This window comes from Physeter macrocephalus, chromosome 6 (genome assembly GCF_002837175.3).
Source record: "Physeter macrocephalus isolate SW-GA chromosome 6, ASM283717v5, whole genome shotgun sequence".
NCBI lineage: Eukaryota > Metazoa > Chordata > Mammalia > Artiodactyla > Physeteridae > Physeter > Physeter macrocephalus.
This window is the reverse complement of record NC_041219.1, coordinates 38618501-38641420: the sequence shown is the minus strand read 5'-3', so window position 1 is coordinate 38641420 and position 22920 is coordinate 38618501. Positions and strand designations below refer to the sequence as shown.

The window sequence follows — 22920 nt, the reverse complement described above, 5'->3', positions numbered from 1 at the left end:
CCTACCTGGGAGGATTTACTCACTGGCCAAACGTAAAGTCAATGTGAAGAGAGAAGATAACGCCAAAACAAAGCCTCCAACACTCCAGTGTGTCACTATTCAAAGAGAATAATCACATTTTTCATTGTACTGTTCCACATTTTATAATAATAAAGGCAATATTATGTCATTCCTTCCAAGGTCAATGACTGGGAGGCAGCAGGCACTTGAATAGTTATTGTTGAATGAATGGCAGTACGACCACTGACATTTTAGAGAGGAGGGAACAGGTACAGAGACCTGAAGGGGCTAGTCCTGTGTTCCAGCACATATGGAGCAGAGATCAGTTTTTAATTTGCCAGTGAGCCTCAGGCTGCATCCAGATTACCGACTTTACTTCCTTATTTCCTCTCTGCAGCAAACTCTATCTGCAAATGATCCTGCACTGGTTCAGGATTGCAAAGATCCACCAGTGACAATGCACATGTCACCGAAGCAGTAAGAACACTGGCTCTGGAGCCAGGTGGACTGGATCCTTGATCTCGACTCGTGATATTTACTGACTGGAGAAAGGGAACTTACCATTTATGAATTGGGGACAATACTATTATCTACCTTGTAGAATTGTTGTGAAGATTCATTGAAATTGTCTATGTCAAGTACTTAAACTCCTACTAAGTGCTCGACAGATATCAATTATTATTTTATTCTTATTAGAGGAAGTCATGAATTAAAAAAAATATCAATGTCATAAAAAACAAAGAAAGGTTGAGGATATGTTCCAGATGAAAGAGGACTTGACAACCGAGTGCAATAGATGATCCTAGATTGCATCCTGTACCAAAGAAAAAAATGCTATAAAGAACATTATTACATAAATTGACAACATGGTTACAATACTTGAATCTACTGTCTGTATTACAATGTTAAATTTACTGAAGTTGATAAATGTGCTGCGATTATGCATTTAGCAAAAAAGGCCGGCGATATATGCAAATTTCTCTCCAACGAGAGAGAAAAAGACAAAACAATAAAGCCTATGGAGCAAAAGGTTAATAGGTGAATATGAGTAAAAGGTAGACAATAGGGAGTTCTTTGTACTGTTCTTACAACTTTTTCTGTAAGTTTGAAATTATTTCCAAGCAAAAGGTTAAAAGAGAAGAAGTACTGAACCAAAAGTTCAAGTCTAATTCAGAACAGCCCAGTCTCCTGTAGTTTTCAGATCGATTGTTCCCACCACAATAGCTTAGATCTACTCTATTACAGAAGCTCTTCTAGACAGTCAAACCCGTCCCAATGCCCTTCTTGAACAGTGCCTAGTGAATAAAACAGGAAATCGTCCAGAGCCCTTCTGAAAAGGCAAAAGAAATCATCCCTTTTAAGAGTTCTTCTCCAGGTGGGTTCCCTTTTCTTAAGAAGTCTCTTGGCAGTGGTTTATAACCCCTCTGTGATCTGGCCTCTGCCCACTTCATTCTGTTACCACTCTCTCCCTAATCCTTCATGCTCTGGACACAGTGGCTTCTTTGGGCTCCTCAGATATGCCAAACTTCCTCCTTTGGAGCACCTGTACCTGCTTTTCTCTTCCAATGGGATGTTCTTCTCCCTGATCTCTGTGTGGTTGGAGCCTTGTTGTCATTCAGATTTGAAAGCAAATGTTACAACTTCAAAGTGACCTTCCTTAATATCGCCACTAATTCCATTCAAATTCGTCATCTTAGAGCTTAGAACACCGTGTGGGATAGAGACGGAGCTCAGTGAGCATCACTGATGAACAAATTAAGCCACGTTCTATTCAAAAGACAACTTGCGCCACCCTTCTCCTCTGCCTCACTCACACTGCTCATATTCCCGTTATGCAGCCATTTAAAGTACGATAGTTGTTTTCTGCAAATCTGCCTCGCCACTAAATTTTAAGCTCCTTGTGGGAAGAAGCTATGTCTTCCTTCTCCAATTCCCAGTGCAAATTAGCAAAGACTCACAGTCCCAGAGCTTAGAGAAACTTTTACATTGTGCCTTTCCAACCTCCTAATGCTAACTGATAGCAAATAATAACAATTGGAGTTAACAGTTATTGAATACTTACTATGACTCGGCCCCCATGATAAGTGCTTAAAATGTTTTATCTTCTTGAATCTTCATCATAACCTTGTTAGCTAAGGTATCATCATTATCCCTGTTTTATAGATAAGAACCTGAGGCTCAGAGAGGTTAAGTTATTTGCTCGAGGGTTCATAGCAGCGGCAGAGGCACAACTCTAAGCCAGGCAGTGGATCCTAAAGTCTGTGCTCTTTACCACTCTAGGATGGCTGGAGAAAATCTGGTGTACTGCTCATTCTTTCCACTCCCACTCTGCCATCGACCTACGCACTACCATGTGGACACTTGCACATGTGGTAACAAGCTGACCTTACCCCCAGGGTGTCTGCTTAAGTGCTATATCGTGAAGGGCATCACTGAAAGAGTCCATTGACCAAAATTATTCTCAACCACCCCACTAGAGTGACTGAAAATCCTCTATCAGGGAGCCATTCTTTACACACTGCAAAATCCCTCCTTAAAACCCGAGTATTATCAAAAGGGTTAATTGCTTATAGCTAGCATGAGTCAAAAGCATTTTGAAGTGAATTATTCAGATTATCCAGCAGGGCCCCGAGGAATGGAACCCATTCAATTAAGGTTAAGTCATGAAAAGAGAAAATTTCAAGAAATATCTAGCAGGTATCATTCGTCAAGACCAGATCAAGGTCAGCTGCAAGGACAAGCATTCATATATCTGTAGTAAAGGGCAGGGAGTCAGAGGAGTAGGACTGGGCTCTGAAAAGAACACTGCAGATGTTAAGGAAAAATCTTCATCTTCTGCAAAGTGCTGCTTTAGAACCAGTCCTAAACAGCAGCAGCGCTTAAAAAGTTATTCACACACAGCAAAGCAAAAACCACAGGGCAGAGAGGTAGGTGCCTGCTCCATTCAGCTAGAGAATACTGGTCTTCATCAAATTAGAGCCAACAAAGAGCTAGATAAAAGCAAACAAAGCCAGTCATTGTCTAAAAAAGCAGATGTTCACGTCACACGTAACATTACAACGTCAGGGAGAAGGATTTCTAGGCACTTTTCACACTTGAAAACACTTCTCCCACCCCTGGTTGGCCTGTTTTAGTACCTGTTTCCCCCTCTGAGCCCTCAACCCTCTACAAAATGGCATTGAAGCTGCTTCCACACACGACTGGGTATCTTCAGCTCTGGGCCACTTCAAGTCAGGCAAACTCCACGGGCTGCCAGGGTGCTAGATGAAATCCCTGGAGGCAAGAGGAAAAGGCAGGCAGAGCGCCTCCTGCAGTGGGAACCACTGTCATAACCTCATTAAGTTTGGCAGGTGAGACAGAGCAAGGTCTCTGACTGGGCTGGAGACCCATGGGACCAAGGGGATCTTGGGGGCCGAGGAGCCGACTGGGAACAGGGACAGCTTGTCTAGTTTCTTCAAGGTGAAGGTAACAGGATAACCATCGAAGACAGCATAAACTTTAGTCACTTGAGGGCCACTCTTCACGCCTGTTTCCACATTGCCATCCTCACCTGTGCTCTGTCAAACACTTCTCTTTATCTGAACTAGATTTTTGCATTTAGATACACTTAGTTTGAAAGGAAACTTTATATCATTGTGAAATCGCTCGGTTTAAGGGAACAGTTTTTCTTAATACTAACGAAAACACTTAACCACGTTCGCCCACGTGCCACCTCAAATCATCGCTGTGACCCGAAGTGGCGCCACACAGAGTAGCAGCCTTGGGAAGCACAAGCATACCTGACAGCCCCAGGGGTTCGAGCCCGGGCCTGGTGGGCATGTCCCGCCTCTTCCCCGCAACTGAGGGTACAGTCGTGGGGACGCATCTGCACACCCCTCGCCCACGTCCTCTGGGCTCCCCTCCCCTCCAGCAGCACGTTTCCTGTCAAAACAAACCCTTGGGGGAGGGGACGGCGGAGGCCGAGCCGAGCACTGAGGAAACCCGGGCAACAAACCCCAAACACACACTTGGGGCCCCGCCCAGCCCCGACAGCGACTCAGTTCGCCCACCCGGGCCAGGGGTCGCAGGCGACAGGATGCCCCCTCCCGGAGCCCCGATGGTGGCAAGCCGCTAGCGGCGCGGTCGCTGGCACGGACCCAGGGGGATGTAAGCAGAGGCCAAGCGGCCCCGACCCTGGCGCCTCCAGGGCCTGAAGCCCGCGGCCGCCCTAACACCCACCGTGGCCAGGCGGCGCCCGCGCCCCGCTCCCACGCGGGACGGCGGTTCGAGGTCAAACAAGGTGATGTGGCGGGTTGGGGAAGCAAGGAGCGGGCCTTTACCTCCCCTGCCCCCGGGTCCCAGGACGGCGCTCCGAGGTGGGGTGGGGGAGACTCTTAGGCTGCCCGGGGGCGACGTGTCCCTCTCCGCTGGCGCGGGCCCATCGCCTCAGAGCCCGCGACCCCCTCCCCCGGGATGGTACGCACCGGCTCCGGCGCGGCGACAGGCGGAGGAGAAAGGCGACTGAGAGAGTCCGGTTCAGGCGTCTCTGGGTGTTCCCTCGCCCAGCACGGCACAAACACCTCAGAAGCCCACGAGTCCAGCAACCCTCAACCTCCCCGGCCCCCTGCCACCACCACCACGCGGCATTTAAAGGGCCGGGAGGGACTCTAGAGAGGCAGCCACGGCGTGGCCACCACGTAACCGGAGAGAGGGGGGAAGACGGCATCGGGGAGAAGGGGAAATCTAGGACACTTCAGCTTCGATGTCCGAGCTCTGACAGATCTGACCTAATACAGGACATTTTCCTCATCTTCCGATGAAAGAGGCCAAGGAGACCTCGGATTGGGTGTGTTCTGCGTGCGAGAGGGAACGGTTCCCCCCCCTTGGGCTGAGAGTGGTGCGGTCCGGGGACTGCTAGGGGCGGGGAGAGAAGTGTTTACGGAACTGGGGCAGCGGTGCCGTCCCCAGCTCTCGGTGTTGGAGGCGGGGCCTGTCGGGACGCTGGGGACGGGGCGGAGCGGGGATTCTGGGGGCGGAACGGGGATTCTGGGGACAGGGCGGAGCCACTGGCGGAGGTGCTTGTGGAGCGCTGGGTTGACCCCCCCCGACCCCGGGCTCCCGGGGCGCACCACCGTAAGCAATGCTGCTAGGTCCCCGGCCGCGCGTGGAACTTTTACAGCCCGAACACCCCTCATCTAGACTGGGCGATCCAAGTTAAGTGCCCACTATCACACGGTCTAAACTGAGACAACGCAACCCACAAACGGGCAAGTGCATTCCTACGCATGTCAGCAACCAGCTTGTCACCTATGTTTGTGTCTGCACCTCCACAGAAACAGGAGTCCAGATTTGCATATGGCTGAACAGGATGATTAGCTGCTGGGAGTCACACCCACCCAGGCTCTCTGAAGACATAAACTTCGTGTGCACGCAAAAGATAAAGCATCTTGCTTCCCCTAGGGTTCTTCAGCATCTATCTCCCGGAGAAGTTTCGACAGTGGTTAATGTAAATAAGCAGTCCCAGGGAGCTCGGTGCGGTCAGGCCTACTGTTCGGCTCTGCTGTGGGTGTGCTTCAGAGTGTAGAGAAACACCCTTCCCCCAACCGCACACATGAAAGCCACTGTATCTTCTGTCAGGTGTACATTGGTGTTATTTGACAGACAGTTTCATGCAAGAATGTAAGTGACTTTTATATAGGCTCAAGTACTTCCATTTAGTGCTGAAATCATGTCTGGATTGTGAAGGCAAAATTGGTTCTAGAAAAAGAACCAGACAAGCAACATTTTAAAGGAGGGCAGAAAGCCAGTTAACCTAGATGGAATCATTCAGTGTCACAACATGGGCTCATACTACTATGAGATCTTGGTCAATGGGGAAACATGATAACTGTCTCATTGGGTTTTTGTGAGATTGAAATGAGATAAAGCAGTGCTTAGAGCTGTACACAGTAAGCACTCAATCAGTGTTGTTGAAACTATTTGGCAAACCACTCTAAACAACCTTAGCTGGTGTAAAATAATTACACCAGCTAAGAATCTTAGCTGGTGTAATTATTTTAAATTACAGTGAAGCCTTGTATAAATCAGAAAAATCCCAAAATGTAATTTTTTTTCTTTTTTTGTGGTACACGGGCCTCTCACTGTTGTGGCCTCTCCCATTGCGGAGCACAGGCTCCAGACACGCAGGCTCAGCGGCCATGGCTCACGGGCCTAGCCGCTCCGCGGCATGTGGGATCTTCCCGGACCAGGGCACGAACGCGCGTCCCCCGCATCGGCAGGAGGACTCTCAAACACTGCGCCACCAGGGAAGCCCCCAAAATGTAATTTTAATATGGATTTGCAACCTCTCAGCCATTTAACTTTCATAGCAGGGCTGCATCTTGTGCTGATCTAGCATAATGCAAATTCAACTAGACAGAGATGGGACAGGGAGTGTGGAGCACAGCAGCATAACTGGAACTCTGCCAATGATTTTAACCCCTTCTTCTCTCTGTGAGAGTTGTGAGGCTTCGCTTTCCTAAGTTGATCTCAGTTTCCAAGCTTCTCAATTATGTTCCAAGGCTGGTTTCGTGAGCATGCAGTGGCTCAAGACCCTGACCTTGGAAGAGCCCCGTACTAGGTTTAATGCTCTGATGCTGCCAACTTGACATTCTCAATATTTTTTAAACAAGAAGCTCTGCATTTTCATTTTGCACAAGACCTCGAAAATCATGTCGCTGGTCCTGATCTCACCACACAGAATATGAGTCTAGTGTTTGAAGGTGCTTATTTTCCCTTTATCTGTCCTCAAATACAAGTCAATTACTTTATCTAGTGCTCAGGTGAAGAAACATATATCTGTTTCCAGGAATTCCCTGGTGGTCCAGTGGTTAGGACTCGGCACTTTCACTGCTGGGGCCGGGGTTCAATCCCTGGTAGGGGAACTAAGATCCTGAAAGCTGAACAGCCAGAAAAAGAAAAGAAAAGAAAAAAGGTGTTTCCAAGGTCTTATGGTCCACTTAAGGAATTTCCAAGGATAACTTTGACTGCACATGATTTTGACCTTATGGTCTCTCTTTAGAACCTAACCCCTCAAATAATACATGACTCCACTGTAAGTAGAAAATTTGATTGAATGGAATCCCATCTCTTTTTCTCTCCCCTGTCCATCTTAACGTGCTAGGAAGAATTAAAAAGCAATAAAGGCGGGGGGGGGGGAAGGCAATAGAAAGTAGAAGGAAGAAAAATAATTTGGCTAATATATGAACAAGATGATCGGTCACTAAATGTTCAAAATTTAACCACACCTTCTTGGCAGATTTGTCTTTTTTTTTTTTTTTCTTTTGGTCTTGAATATAAGGCAGATTTAGATCATTTACCAGTTCTGAGAGAGAATCAAAATGTTGATTCTTGATCAAGTTTCCAACTCACCAAAACCAGTTTTTCCCCTGACTCTACTCAACTGAATTGGTGTAAAATTGGAGATTATTTCTCATTCCAATTGCCTCACACCTACCACACTAAAAAGAAAACCATTCTTAATTAGTACCCCCCTTCACCCTCCATGGGCCCCCTCCACTTACCTGGGAACCACTGTTGTCCCTTGGAAAGCCAAAAAAGAGAGCGAGGGCCAGCAGTGAGGACAGCTCTGGGCAGGAAGTGGGAGGGGCCAAGGAGAGATGAAGCTCAAAGGAACACCTATGGGAGGCCAAAGAGATGATGGCTCAGAGCTCAGCCAAGACAGCCATGCTCTCTACCCCACCTCTGGGCCAGCAGGCAGTTGTTTTCTAAATGTCTTCATAGTCCTTCATTCAACCATGGATGAAGATTTGGGCCCTCAATTTAAAAATCAATTGGAACATCCAGCGGGGTGGGGGAAGAGCTTCTAAAATTAAAGGCAAAACCCAGAAGACATAAAGGAAAAGATTAAGAAATGTGACTCTTCAGATACAGCGTTCAACATAAAAACATGAATTGTAGAACACTCACTGTGCGGTGATACCATTTATGCTTGAGAGAGAGCTGGCACTAGAGAGCACATGTATGTATTTTGTATACATGACAGACATGCATAGAAATGGACTAAAAAGTTAGCCTCCCAGCTGTAAAGGAGGCAAGTTGGGAGATGTTCCTCCTTTATTCTATATACATACAAATGGCTTGTTTTTTTTACAATGAGAATGTATTCATTCATACATTATTAATGTAATTTCACATGGCCTCACAATGATACTACTGTTATCATTGAAAGTCCTCCTCGATATGCCTTAGTGATGGAGGGCTATTAACACTATACAATAGTTTTCCCATCTCCTTTGTATTCATATTTTTTTAAAGTCATGGTAAGAAAAGGAGCTTTTTATGTAAACTCTGGAAAGGAATAGATTTGCAAAAGGCCCTTCACTAAGGTATGTCAAAATTATTTATGCTGGGGGGGTGGAATACTCATCTTTACTTTTTAAATTGTTCCCTTCAAGCCCAATTCTTAGACAGTCAAGGTGCATGGAGTTTCCTTTGATTTTAGACAGTCAAGGTGCATGGAGTTTCCTTTGATTTTAAAAACATGTTTTGCCCTACCTGCAACCTCTAAGGGTTTCTTTCCTTTGATGATAAACCAAAGTGGTATGGGACTTAAGTAATTATATTACTTTTTGAGGATAAAAAATTGAGAGCCCCGAACATTCAGGTGTCTGTACAATAGTTTTTACTTAAGTTCCAGAGGGTTCTAGTAGAAAGTATTACAGGGTTTATGACTGAGCAAAGGGATATTGAGTGACTCACTGAATTGGCTGGTCAAGAATAGAAAACAGGGCTTCCCTGGTGGTGCAGTGGTTGAGAGTCCGCCTGCCAATGCAGGGACACGGGTTCATGCCCCGGTCCAGGAAGATCCCACATGCCGTGGAGCAGCTGGGCCCGAGAGCCATGGCCGCTGAGCCTGCGCGTCCGGAGCCTGTGCTCCGCAACGGGAGAGACCACAACAGTGAGGGCCTGCGTACGGCAAAAAAAAAAAAAAAAAAAAAAAAAGAAAGGAAAGAAAAAAGAATAGAAAAAAGAATAGAAAACAAAGCTCATTTCGTGGCTTCTCTACACACACACACACACACACACACACACACACACGCAAAGTATTACCTATTGGCATTATTATTTAATTTCCATAACAACATGCCAACAAGCATACCAGCACTGCATCAACTAAGTGCCCAAAGTATTTATAATCACATTGCATTACTCTAGAAGGGTGCTTGGACCAGGTACTGGGGTGGCTGTGCCTTCCAGGTAGCGAGGAGAATGAAATGGTGCCAACTCTCTTAAAATATGAAGCTGTCCATGCATCTCTCATATGTATACATGAAGCAGTCAGAAAAAGAAAAAAAAAGTAAATTCTGCTAAGAAAATCTGGAGTAAAGAAGCAAGTAAACAGCAAGGTGTTTCTGGCCGATTCCCTGATAGGGATTGTTCATGTTAAGAGTATACCTCTAACTACATAATAGCAAATCCTGAAAATCTGGGTACAACATAATTGTGGTCAAATGAATTTTAATGCTCAAGCTGACTTCTTTATTTAATAGAAGGCTATTGTGATTATACTTGTAAATTAAAAATGATTTTTAAAATTTTACAAATATATGTAGATCACGGTTTTCAAAGAGCAAATCAATTCAGGTACCAACTACCGTATATAAAGAACAAATGTATTCTGTTGGAAAGAGGGAATGCTTTGGATTCACACATACCAGAGGGCTCATATGTATCACTCATTATATCGATACATATGCTTTGTCTTCATAGGTATAAAATATGGATAGTGATATTGTGGGGGCCATTAGTCATTTTGGTGGTCCAGCTTCCCAAATGGTAGTCCCATTATTACTATTTACTATAGAAGCCAAAAAGGGGGTAATATGGTAGTCCCATTAATACTTTACTACCAAAGCTGAAAGGAGAAAAGACATTCTTCCCAGACCCTCACTGGGCCATGGGCATGGGACCTAAGCATACCTATTAGATGCTGCCCACCACGGGCAGGTAGGGATGATTCACAGAGCCTGCAGTGGTGATGTCCCAATGCATGGAGTCCTAAGCAGATCACCCCTGTGACAAGATAGCTTGACTTCCTTTTGTTCTTTCCCAAGCCTGAATCTTCAGCCTTCCTGTTAATTCCATGAACTCCCCAAGAGCATTCTAGTATATCTATTCAAAGCAGGTGTCTATAATTTGCCACTAAGAATGTTGACTAGAACAAATACCCCATAGTTCGTCAGAGAACTCAGAGATAATGTATATAAGGAGTTGAGCAGATTGCCACGTACATTGCATGGATCAATAAACTATAGCTACTATTATTATACTCCTGTTATATACTGATTTAATATTTATAGTTTCAATTGGGCAACAGTTTCCTGAGTGACTTAAAGATCTGTGACGTGATAATTTAAAATTCTGCCAAGGAACAAATTTGAATCCATCAAGTTGGTGGTACAGGAGCCATTTACTTAGCTAATGAATGAGCCTGACAGAGTAGCCAGTATTGACATATCAATGTGAATATTACTATTCTCTACCCATTAGGCCAATAACTCAGGATCCATTCAGGAAAACAAGAGTCTGTTCCATATAGTTCAATAGAGGGAATTCAATAGGGAGAAGAAGTTATAGACAGGAAGGAAGAGCTAAAAGTCCTGTTACGCACAGGCTGGTGAAACAATCCAGATAATAGAATCAGTGGAAAGCTACTTCCATCCCTAGAGCTAAAGGAATAAAAAGACAAAAGCAGAGCCTGGGTGTCAGGACTGTCCAGTGGGAGGTAAGGCCAGAGAAGGAGGGACTGAGGAGTAGGAGGCGAAACCATAGAGGAGATAAGCCTTGCTGCAGAGGCTTTCTAAATGTGGAGGGTGGAAGAGGGGAGGAGGAGGGACAGGAGTGGGTGCGTCTCCCCTCTTCCTACCCTCCTGTCTCCCTCCAGTGTCAAACCCTGAAGCCAGTTGGCAAAGGAGGCTGGGAAATGTAGTCCCCAAGAACCCAGAGCAGAGCGGGGAAGGGAAGAGAAATAACTCTGACAACTTTAAATATAACTTTTCTTCCCCTTTTCCTTTTTGCTTTGATTGAAAACCAGGAAATATACAAGGTAGTCAGAGGGATTAGGGAGCTAGCTGTGTGATTAGGAAGGAAATACATTCCCCTATCTCTGTTTAAATTGGAAACATATCTCGCTATCTCTCTAAATAAGATCAGAACTACATGGGAGCTGACCAGAGAGGTTCTTGAGGAAAATCTATGTAGATTTGCTGGACCTAGGATAAGCTGAAATAAGCCCCAGGCAAGCCAAGTAAGATTAAAGATCAGTTAGGACTACCCAGAACTTTGTGGAAATTGGTGTTTGATCAACCAGTGTTTCAAACCATTCTAACTATTTATGAAGACACATAACAATGTAAGCATTTTCTTTGGGGGATAGTAGCTGGAGTGGGAGAAATTAGCAAAAATTAAATTAGCGTAAAAGAAGGTGGGTTTATTAAAATGAGTCTAGATTTGAATCCGAGCCTTACCACCTATTAGCTATATAATTTTAGGCAAGCAGTTTAACCTTACAGAGTCTGAACAATCTTATCTATAAAATGAGAAGAATAATGCCCAACTACTTGGAAATCCCATGAAAATAAAATGAAATGTATGTATATGTGAATATGTGCCGAGATTGGCTAGCCACCCATACCTGTGTTTCCTTTTCCTTCTGGTGCACTGCCTCCCAGAGGTTAGATGTTAACATGTGACCGAGTTCTGGCCAATGGAAGGGGAGGGGAGGGATGGGTGCCCTTTTCCAGGATGGCCCTTAGATACCACTCTCCCCTAGAAGGTAGAAGTCATAGAATGGAAGGAACCTGGGTCTCTGGATGCCTGCCAGTTGGGAAAATCCATTTGGACTTTATGAGAGTGAGAAGTAAGCTGTTATTTAGATTTGGAACAGTTGGCTTTAACTTCATTTAGTATATACATATATATATATAATTTAAAAGTATATTAATATAATCAATACATAATATACATATATAATAATAGATTATAATTATATATACATTCATTTATTATATATACAATATATAAAATAAATGTATAACATTTCATTTATTATATAACATGTAATAAAAATATATAAACTATATAAAAATATAGCTGTATTATATACTTTTTTTTTTTTTTTTTTTTTTTTTTGTGGTATGCGGGCCTCACCCTGTTGTGGCCTCTCCCGGTGCGGAACACAGGCTCCGGGCGCGCAGGCTCAGCGGCCATGGCTCACGGGCCCAGCCGCTCCGCGGCATGTGGGATCCTCCCAGTTTTTTTTTTTGTGGTATGCGGGCCTCACACTGTTGTGGCCTCTCCCGTTGCGGAGCACAGGTTCCGGACGCGCAGGCCCAGCGGCCATGGCTCACGGGCCCAGCCGCTCCGCGGCACGTGGGATCCTCCCAGACCGGTGCGCGAACCCGGTTCCCCTACATCGGCAGGCGGACGCGCAACCACTGCGCCACCCGGGAAGCCCTATACCTTTATTAAATATAATTTTTAATAATAACATACATGACATATAGCATATACATAACATATGATAAATATAGAGCATGCTTTTATAGAGCAATTACCATGTGTCAAGCTCTATCCTAGGCATTCGAGATACAAGATAGTTAAGGAAGGGCCCAGGCCTCCAAGAGCTTACAATTTAGGAAGGAAGCTGGATAACAAATATCAAAAATATACTATGACTTTAGGTATCAATAAGCTATGGAAAAAATAATGCCCAGAAACGGGACTGAACATGATGGGGGAGGTGGATGGGAGAATGGGTCAGGGAAGGTTTGTTAGGGTGTCAGCCGGTTATTAAATGATTGACTCTCACCCCTAACCCACCTTCTGTGCTCTGATTTGTAATGCAAAGGCTGATTTGAAAAGGCTGAGGCTGAGACCCTACAGGTTACATTTCTCCTTTGCTAGGGGCTCCCTGTTAAGGCTATGACAATTGGGGTGGGGTTGTGTGCTAGAGGGAGACGATGAGGCTGGAAGGGATATGTTAAGCCCCTCCATGGGTGCCCCAGCTGAGGTCTGAGGCTCAGCTCTGCGGATAAAGTCAAGGGGCTTGAGGTTCTGTGGGAATGAATATCCATTAGGATGGGGACGCTGGAGGAAGAAGGAAGATGGGAAGTAGTGACCTAAGAATGTCACTTGATGTGATACTTCGGAAATGCTACTGTTGTGGTCAGTGACCAAGATTGGAGTAACGCTGTCTGATAGAACTTTCAGCAATGATGGAACTATTCTATAACCTCAGTGTACTCAAGCCACAGGTGGCTATCGAGAACTTAAAATGTGGCTAGTGTAACTGAGGAACACAATGTTGAATTTTATTTCCTTTTAACTAATTTAAATTTAAATAGCTATGGTCTGATGGGAGAGAATAACACAGATAATTTCAAGGGAGTATGTGAAAAAAAAAAAAGCACCCAGGATGCCAAGGGAGCACAGAAGAAGTGCATTCAGGCTAGTTTGGGAATTGTGAGGGAGGTTCCTGGAAAACCTCCATGTTCCAAATCCAATGGTGAATTCTCAGTCCTCAAGCTACTTGATCTCTGTATAGTAAATGTCGCAGTTTGAACACTCTCCCCATCTTCAAGCACATTCTTTGCTTTGTTTCTGTGCATCAGACTCTCCCACCTCTCTGTCTATTCCTTCCCAGTCTTTGCAGGTTCTTCTTTCCCTGATGAGTCCTTTAGATGACTTGTCCCTCTTGCTCTCGACCTGCCCATATCTCTTCCGCAGGTACCCTCGTCCCCTTCCATGACTTCCCTATTTATGTGCTGTGTCTCTCCTGGACTCTCTAAGTCTAACCCTCTCTACCTTTGAGTGGATGAGGAGCCACCAGTCACAAAACTTGTTTTTGACCGCCTCATTTGTAAGTCCTATCTAAGTAGTCTGACATCTCTCTTAGAGACAGGGGAGTAGTTTGTCGGCCACTTTCTTGTGGCTGCAGATGAAACAGATACCATCGCTGTCTCATTAAATATCTTATTAAATCTCATCCTTCCACTTGGACCCCATGCAGGTAAGGGCTGCATCACTCTTCATGGCTGTCTCTCCAGTGCCTGGTGTAGTATCTGGTGCATTGTTTGTTTCCTCATAAATATTTTGTGAATGAATGAATGAATGAGCTGCCCTAAGCCTGTCTTGATGGGTGAGTTAGTGTGTTAGCTGGAAGAAGAAAGGGAGTCAGTGTTCTGAATAAGAAGACAGCATGACCAAAGGCACAGAGGTGAGAAATAGGAATGTGTGCAGACTTTAAAAGCAAGGGCAAATGGCTACATCCCACATTATTTAGTTGTTTTCTCTTTGTTAGACTCACCAATCTACTTTTTTTTTAATCCTATGGAAAATGGAGAAAAAAGAGAAGATGTTAGGGAAAAAGTGCAAAGGGGGCGGGAGCACATTGGCATACTTAAAAAAAACAGCTAGGAAGCAAGTGTGGCTGGAATGTGGTGGGGAAGGGGTTGGGGGTGGGAGGTTGGAAGTAACCCAGGGCCAGATCACACAAGGCCTGTAAGTGATGAAAAGCGATTGGAGAGAAGGGACAGGATGTGATAGATGTTTTAAAAGAGTCACCCTGACTGCCTGAAGGTAACAGCCTAGCAGAGCAAGAAGGAAGCAGGGAGAACTGTTGGGAGGCTGCGGTTGCGATTCAGGCTGGAGATGATGCTGGTTGTCCTGGGGTCGTGCTGGTGGCCTTGTCCCTTGCATAGATCATGCCTATGAATAGCAGTTGGCTGTGCTCCTTTGGAATCCTGACCTGGGAGTTCCCTTTGAGGTGAAGCTGTCTTAATTCCATGTCTGACAGTGAGAAGGAGATTACCTGGGATGGAAATAATTGAATGGTACATGAGTAAGAACATAGCGTCATCAAAGGCCCTCAGGAAAATCCCCAAATGGAATCTGAGACTATGGCATCTCCTTGTAATTAATTTTTCCTTGTCAAAGGAACAGATGGAACTAGTGGATGTCAACCATTGCTCTTAAGGAAGGCATGCCAAGGTGGGTGCCTTGGTTTAGTTCAGATGCTTTTGGCTTTGAGGAACAGAAATCCAATTCAAACTGGCTTAAACAGCGGGGAAATCATCTCCCATAGCAGCAATATTCTGTTTACTTGTACATTTTGATATGCATATCTTTATAAGCAGAACCCTCTGATCTGCTTGACTTTTTCTTTTTTCCCTAACATCTTCTAGCATACTACAAAATGTGCTTACCTATGTTTATTAGTGTTGTTTTTCTTTCTCCATTAGAATTAACCTCCATTACTGCAGGGTTCATTGTTTCGTTCACTTATGTATACTACGTGCCTATATTGGTGCCTGAAACAGTGAAACAAATAAATATTTGCTGAGTGAATGAGTAAAAGGATGAAATATCTTCCTTTGGATCCCAAATGAGGCAAAAAGAGAGTCATGATGACTCCACAGTTTCTCTCCTGAGGAAACAGGGAAAAAGTCAGGAAACTCTCCATTTGCTAGGATAGTTTCCTTGTAGCCTCCAAACGGACAAGACTGTAAACTTCAAAGCAAGCCCCATTGCAGAGAGGAGGGTACTCTTCAGTAGGGTTGTGAAGGCTGAATAGGAGTTTACTAGGAAAACATGGAATAGGAGAGGGCAGAGTGACACTCCAGGGAGGGCAAATAGCAGATACAAAGATGTGGCTGTATGAAGCAGCACTGTGTGTTTAGAGAATTATAACTGGTTATGTATTTCTGGAGTACAAAGTGCCGGAAAGAGAGTTACCAAAATTGAGGCTGGAGAGCTGGGCAAGGGCCAGAGTATTAATACTTTGTATGTTCTGATAAGGGGCTCTGTGTTTATTTTAGGTGATGAGTTTTCATCAGGAGAGTGAGAGGATCAGATTTATGTTTAGAAACGGTCACTCTGGTATCCAGGGACAAGATGGATTTGAGAAGGGCAAACTGGTGTCAAGAAGACCCACTCACACAGGAAAAATAACAAATCTTTGGCGGTTTCCCACACTGCCCACCAGGTGGAGTAAGTAAGCCAGAACAGCTTGGTTGCTGGCAAAGAAGAGGAGAAAGCACCAGCAAGGGGTTGTTTTCACCGGCAGGAACCTTCTAAGTCAGGTGCCCATAACTCAGAAAAGAACTGTACTGATTAAAAAAATTCTCCAGCAAAAACTGGAAGTCACTTAAATGTCCTCAAATGGAGGATATGTTAAATATCACAGAACAGTCACGCACTGGATTACCAGGAAGCCATTTAGAGGAATGAGGTGGGTTTGTGTGTACCACATAAAAAATACCCAAGTGAAAAAAGCAAGTTGTTAGCATAGTGTATAATAAGATCCCTGTTGTGCAAATGTCCAGAAAGATGATCATAAAATTGATATCAGTGGTAAATTCAAGAGAGGGGTTTGTGTGTGTTTAACAGTTTTATTGAGGTGTAATTGGCATACAATAAGCTGCATGTATTTAAAGTGTACAACTTGATAAAATTTGACCTATATGAACCCCTATGAAACTGTTACCACAATCACAATAGTGAACATATCCATCACCCTCAAAAGTTTCCTCACACCTGTTGGCATTCCCTCTCTACCATCCCACCCTGCGCCGCCCCCATCTCCAGGCAACCACTGATCTGCTTTCTGTCACTAAAGGTTTCAATTTTCTAGAATTTTACATAAATGGAATCAGACAATATGTCTTATTTTTTGGTCTTGCTTCTTTCATTTAATGAAATTAATTTAAGATTCATCCATATTGTTAAGTGTATCAGTAATTAATTCCTTTTAATTGCTAAATAGCATTACGTTGTATGGTTGTACCACAATTTGCTTATCCATTCATCTGATTGACATTTGGAGTGTTAATAGTTTGGGGAGAGACTTCCCTGGTGGTGCAGTGGTTAAGAATCCGCCTGCCAGTTCAGGGGACACGGGTTCGAGCCCTGGTCCAGGAAGATCCCACATGCCGAGGAGCAGCTAAGCCCGTGTGCCACAACTACTGAGCCTGCGCTCTAGAGCCCGCGAGCCACAACTACTGAGCCCAAGTGCCGCAACTACTGAAACCCGCGCGCCTAGAGCCCGTGCTCTGCAACAAGAGAAGCCACCCAGTGAGAAGCCTGTGAAACGCAAAGAAGAGTAGCTCCCACTCGCCACAACTAGAGAAAAGCCTGCGTGCAGCAACAAAGACCCAAGGCAGCCAAAAATAAAAATAAATAAATTTAAAAAAATTATTTGTTAAAAACAAATAGTTTGGGTATATTACAAATAAAGCTCCTATGAGCATTCATGGACCACTCTTTGTACTTGCATGTGCTTTCATTTCTCTTTTGTAAATACCTAAGAATAGAATAGCTAGATCATATGTTAGGTGTATGTTTAACTTTTTAAGAAACTGCAAATTTGGTTTTTCAAAGTGGTTGTACCATTTTACATCCCAACAGCCCTGTATGAGTGTTCCAGTTTCTCTATATCTTTGCAAGCATTTGGCAGGATCAGACTTTTAAGACTTTTAGCCCTTCTAATGGGTGGTTTAAAATTTCATTTCTTTAATGATTAATGATGTGTGTTTTTCTATACTTATTTGCCATCTGTAGCTCTCCTTTGGTGAAGTGTCTATTCAAATTTTTGTGGGTTATTGACATTTCTATTTCGCTTTATATTTCATAACATTTAAAATTTTCACAGCAACCATATATCTCTTTTATAATAAAATGAATTTAAAACATCTCAATCCAGAGTACAATAATAACTAAAATCTGCACTTCAAACTTAATAGTCGTATATGATGATACTGAAGGCAAATCCTGATTATATCCTTAAAAGGTAAAATATTTGGTTTCCAATCTCAAATTACTAGGAAATGACCTCAAAACCAATATTTTTATTTCACTAGATTATTGCATTTGAGAGATACCCTGAGTTTAGGCTCAAATGAACCTGGCTTCAAACTCCAGCTCTTCTACTTATCAGCTGTGTGATTTGGGGCAAATTCTCAGACCTTCCGTTTTCTTTCTTTCTTTCTTTTTTTTTTTTTTTTAAATCTGACATATCCTTCACCCCATAGGCTCATTTTAGGGATTAAATTTGATATTATATTTAGCACAATAACTAGCATGTAACGTGTTTCACAAATATTAGAACTTCTAGGACAAGCAGTTTGAGTGTCTTGACAACCAATGGTTCCATGCTCAAAATTCAAGCTAAAACTAAATAAAGCACAGTCACAGTATTTTGTAAAGGAACTGTTGAAACCAGTGTCAAGACAGGCAACATCCTTTGTGATAACAGAGATTACCAGCCCTCCCTCGCCCCCATTTATTTGGAAAGATTCTGACAAAAGACCTCTGGTTTGCACTTGGTTTTGAAAGCAGGGGGAAAAAAAAACAGGAAACTTAGGTTGAAAATGGACTTTATTGAGTTACTTAGCACACGTTGACTTCCTTGGAGAACCCTCAACATCCTCTGTTGCTCAACCCTCCAAATAGACTTGCAGACGTTCACGGTACCCTGCAGGGTGGTACAGCGCTAGTGCGGAGCTAATGTTCTGCGCGTTTCAAATTGGGGTGATTGTCAGTCATAAATGCTGTATATTGTGTAATGCAATGGAAAGACCCTTGGCAGCCACAGCCAAAGAGAAGCCTTTAGAAGAGAAATGTGAGGAACACCAGCTGAACCCACGGCTTGAGAAAGGAACTCAGAATTCAAGACTCCTGTGGGTCTCGGCCTTGAATCTCTAAGGGGCCCCAATCTACAGGCTGCTCCATCCCCTGAAGTCCCACAGCACTTTGCCCCCATCTTTGTTATAGCACCAATGACCCGGTATGGGGATTACTTGTTCCATAAGCTGTGAGTTCTAAGGAACTTAATGATTAAATTCTTAGCACTGTTGCTTGCGTATTTTTCCAATTTTGTATATCTCCAGCATCTGGCACAAAGCACGTTCTCAATGATATTTACATACTTAAGAGTAACAGAAGAAGTCACCAATACAATTGCCTTGTAAGGAGTGGATTCGGCTTCGATGAAAGGTCCTTTTGTTCAATTGGGCACCTGGAAGGGTCAGGAGCTGAGTCTGGGGGTTGGGGCTTGCGTGTGCTGTGCATGCTGGAGAGAGAGTTCGGGTTGGCTGTGGGGTGTGGGTGGGACAGGAGGGCAAAGGGAGGGAGGCAGGGAGGGATGATCCAATCAGGTAGTCAGAGAGCAAAGCAGCCAATAAATAATACATTCTCTCCAGGGCCTGGGAGCCAGAGGGTTGTGTTTTGTTCTGTTTTGTTTTGTTTTGTTTTCACAGGAAAAATATTCCCGTTGAAGTTGTTTGAGTTTCAGCTGTGTAAACCTCTCCTCACCCTCCAATGCCTTTGATAAAGTCTACATGTTCAGATCACCTGGTAGAGTAGGTTTTCTATAGAAACCGAGGATGGAGCTGAGTTTCCATCTGGGTCAGGGACAGAAAGGTGAGACCATTTCCTGAATGAACTAGTTCAATGGAGTCAGAAGTTAGAGGCAGAAACAGCCTTAAGAAAATAATCTTAAGAAAGGAGGCTCCCGGGGAATTTGCAGAAATCTTGGGTAAAGCTTTTTTTTTTTCTTTTTTTTTTCCTAACATCTTTATTGGAGTACAATTGCTTTACATTGTTGTGTTAGTTTCTGCTTTATAACAAAGTGAATCAGCTATACATATAGATATATCCCCATATCTCCTCCCTCTTGTGCCTCCCTCCCACCCTCCCTATCCCACCCCTCTAGGTGGTCACAAAGCACCGAGCTGATCTCCCTGTGCTGTGCGGCTGCTTCCCACTAGCTATCTATCTTACATTTGGTAGTGTATATATGTCCATGCTACTCTCTCACTTCGTCCCAGCTTACTCTTCCCCCTCCCAGTGTCCTCAAGTCCATTCTCTACATCTGTGTCTTTATTCCTGTCCTCCCCCTAGGTTCATCAGAACCACTTTTTTTTTTTTTTTTTAGAACACATATATTTGGGTAAGGCTTTTAAACTTCCCTTAGGACATGAATTTGGGAGCACCTAACTCATTTTACCTTATGGTGCAGAGACACTGCAGCCAACATCTAGGATGCAAAAGGGAGGAGAGGAAGAAAAGAAGGAAAGAATAAGAGTGAGCAGAAAAGAGAGCCAGCAATGTAAGAGTCAAAGAAGGGAGTAAACGTCAGTGCCAGAGTTAGGGACAGGAACCGAAGTTCTCACAAAAGAGGTAGGCCTTGGACTAGCCTTGAAGGGTGGATCTACTGCTTAAAAGAAGCTTACTTTACATATATGGTTATATATAAAGTATTTATCTATTTTCTTCTCTTATTGGGGCAGGTGGGGTGCATAGTGGGCTTTGGTTCTGAAATCAAACAGGCCAGGCTCTAAATCCTGGCTATCAGCTGTGTGACTGGGCAAGTTACTTAAGCTCTCTGAGCCTCAGTTTGTAAACTGGAGACACTAAAAGTACCCACCTCATAGGCTTGCTGGGAGATTTAAATAAAATAATCTATGAAAAGTACTTAGCATAGGGCCTGGCACAAGGTAAATACTCAGTAATACTCAATATATGGTATCCATTTTTATGTACGTTTATTGAATGCAATTTGGAAAATACAGAGGAAAGCAGAACTGAAAACCATCAAATAGTTCCACCACCCAAAGGAGAAAACTACAGTTAACATTTTGGAGTATGCCTTTCCAGTTTTCAATTAATGCATAGTTTATACAGCTTTTTTCTTTTCTTTTTATATTGCCAGTCATTCCGAATATAAAATTTAAACCCTAATTTTTATTTAGTTAACATAAGATTCTTTTCCATCTTATTATAATGTCTTCAAAACATTTTTAATGACTGCGATACATTAAATTGAATTGATGTATTGTGATTTACTAAATCATTCTCCTATTGTTAGACATTTGTGTGGATTCCAGGGTTTTTTTCCCTATTCAAAATAACTCAATAATAAACAAGTCTGTGCACAAACCCTTTCTGTTATTTTGTATTGTTTCTTTAGAAATGATTCCTAGAAATAAAATCTCTGCTGTAGAAGGTATGACTAGTTTTAATGTTCCTACTTGTCAAGAGAATTCTGAGGGCATCTGGAGAAGGCGTTCCTATCTCCAGATTCTTTCCTTACAGCCCTCTTTTTTGCCTCTTTTCCAAGAGGAGGTGGAAGAGGAGGGAAGTGATTAACCAGATGCCCAGGCACTCACTGGGTCATCTTTGCCAGTGGGCAGAATCACCACACAGAACGAAGTCTGGAGATGGGTACAGTTTCTCTTTTTTCTGCCGATTTGTTGAATGCAGTCTGAGAGAACAGGTGACCCAGAGCATGAACTCCCAAAGGATGCCTGGGAATTTCGTTTGCTCTCAAAACTCTCATATGGCAAGCAGGCCTGGGACCCACCCTGGTCCTGCCAGGGCTCCCTGCTAGGCTTAGAGGCAAATGCACATTTTCTTGAGATCTCTTTCTCTGTGGTTCCATCTCACCCAGCACTGATGGATGTGCACTGTATCACCTTTCCTTGCAAATGGCTGACCCAGAATTCAGGTCAGGGGAGAAGGTTTTCCCCTTAGGTGTCTAGCTGTGACCTTGCTCAACAGTCATGCATCAGAATTCTGCTCTGAGGTGCAGATTCTAAAGCCCAGCTAAAAAGAAAACTCCCCCTTGGGGTTTTGCCTCCTTTGGGGACTGCCTGGGGAGGTTTCTTTATTTGTAAACTGGGGATAATAAAAGTTTCAGGTGGGATTTGGGTGCTGTCAGCATCTCTGGCTGCATTGCCCGAAGTTCTCTGGATTGCTAAGAGAAGTCCAGCTCAGGTAGCTTACAGAGAGTGGTGTGCCGGTAAATGTTTAACAACTGCCTCTCCAGAAAAAAAAAAAAAAGAAAAAAACTCCTGATTTGTAGTGTTTGAAGATTTCCATGGGCTGGAAACTCCCCTGTGGCTATAGAGTAAATACTTCTAACAGGGCTGATTTCAAGTTCTAACTGTTTTAACAACCTGTTCGCAAAATTCCTAAAAATTTAACGATAGGCTCTTGCAAGCCAGAAGGAGCCCACTCTGGTGTACACTAAGGGAGGGGGTTGATTGGCTCATGTCAACAACACATGGGGAGCGCAGGGACACAGAAAATGACCTCAGGAATGATGGGAACCAGGGAATCTAGTGCCAATCGGATTCTTTCTGCAAACCAATCTTTGGGGTTTTTTCTACTACAGATATACTTTCGGCATGCTTCAACAGACATGACTGCTGGCAGCTTCCAGAGTCACATCTTTACTGAATCACAACCAGAGAAAAGGAAGGGCTTCTCTTCCAGCCAGCGCTGGTGTGAAAGTCCCAGCGAAGGGTCAAGCAGCCTTTAATCTTGTCCTTTCCCCTTGACTCAGAAGGTAGGTGCACTGCCTGAGCATCGTAGGGTCTGTCAGAAGAGGGGGATGGAGGGTTGCGGTCAGATACAACCAGTGATTCCCGTTACAGTGATGATCTCGATACTATTAGAACCCGGACCCCATTTCTACTAGCCTCCAAAGTGGCCGAATCAATGACAGCATGAAGGAGCCTGCCTTGGCTTTATATGTCATGGTTTAAAAAAAAATCTCAGCTAATTTCATAGGCAAAAATAATAACCCATTGGTATTTTAAATACTTTTATTTCTTCTATCACAAGTGAGGTTAGCAATATGCTCCTATGTGTTGAGTAATCGTATTTCTTTTGTGAATTATTTTCATGTCTTTTTCTCACTTATCTCCTGGGGTTTTAAGGTTTCTAAAAAAACCTCTTCATTCGACAAATATTTACTGATCCGTTATTATAGGGCAAGCATCTATAGATTTAGGAAATACAGTAGCAAACAAGACAGGGTTCCAGTCTTCAGAGCACTTACTCTATTTGTATGACCTTTTTAGATAATAATATACTAAC

At 43.7% G+C, this 22920-nt stretch overlaps 1 protein-coding gene across 3 annotated transcripts in view; it reads right to left on the bottom strand.

The window, feature by feature from the left end:
- TCP11L2 (t-complex 11 like 2) overlaps positions 1-4631 on the bottom strand; it is a 40594-nt gene extending 35963 nt beyond the window's left edge. For 2 of the 3 annotated variants that reach the window (XM_028490534.2, XM_007100961.4), the window contains exon 1: positions 4464-4631. The gene's annotated coding sequence lies outside the window, so the exon portion shown is untranslated. Of the gene's footprint in view, positions 1-5; positions 815-4463 lie in introns of all 3 variants that reach the window. The other variant, XM_028490538.2, reaches the window with a different exon arrangement.
- Positions 4632-22920: the final 18289 nt, after the last annotated feature.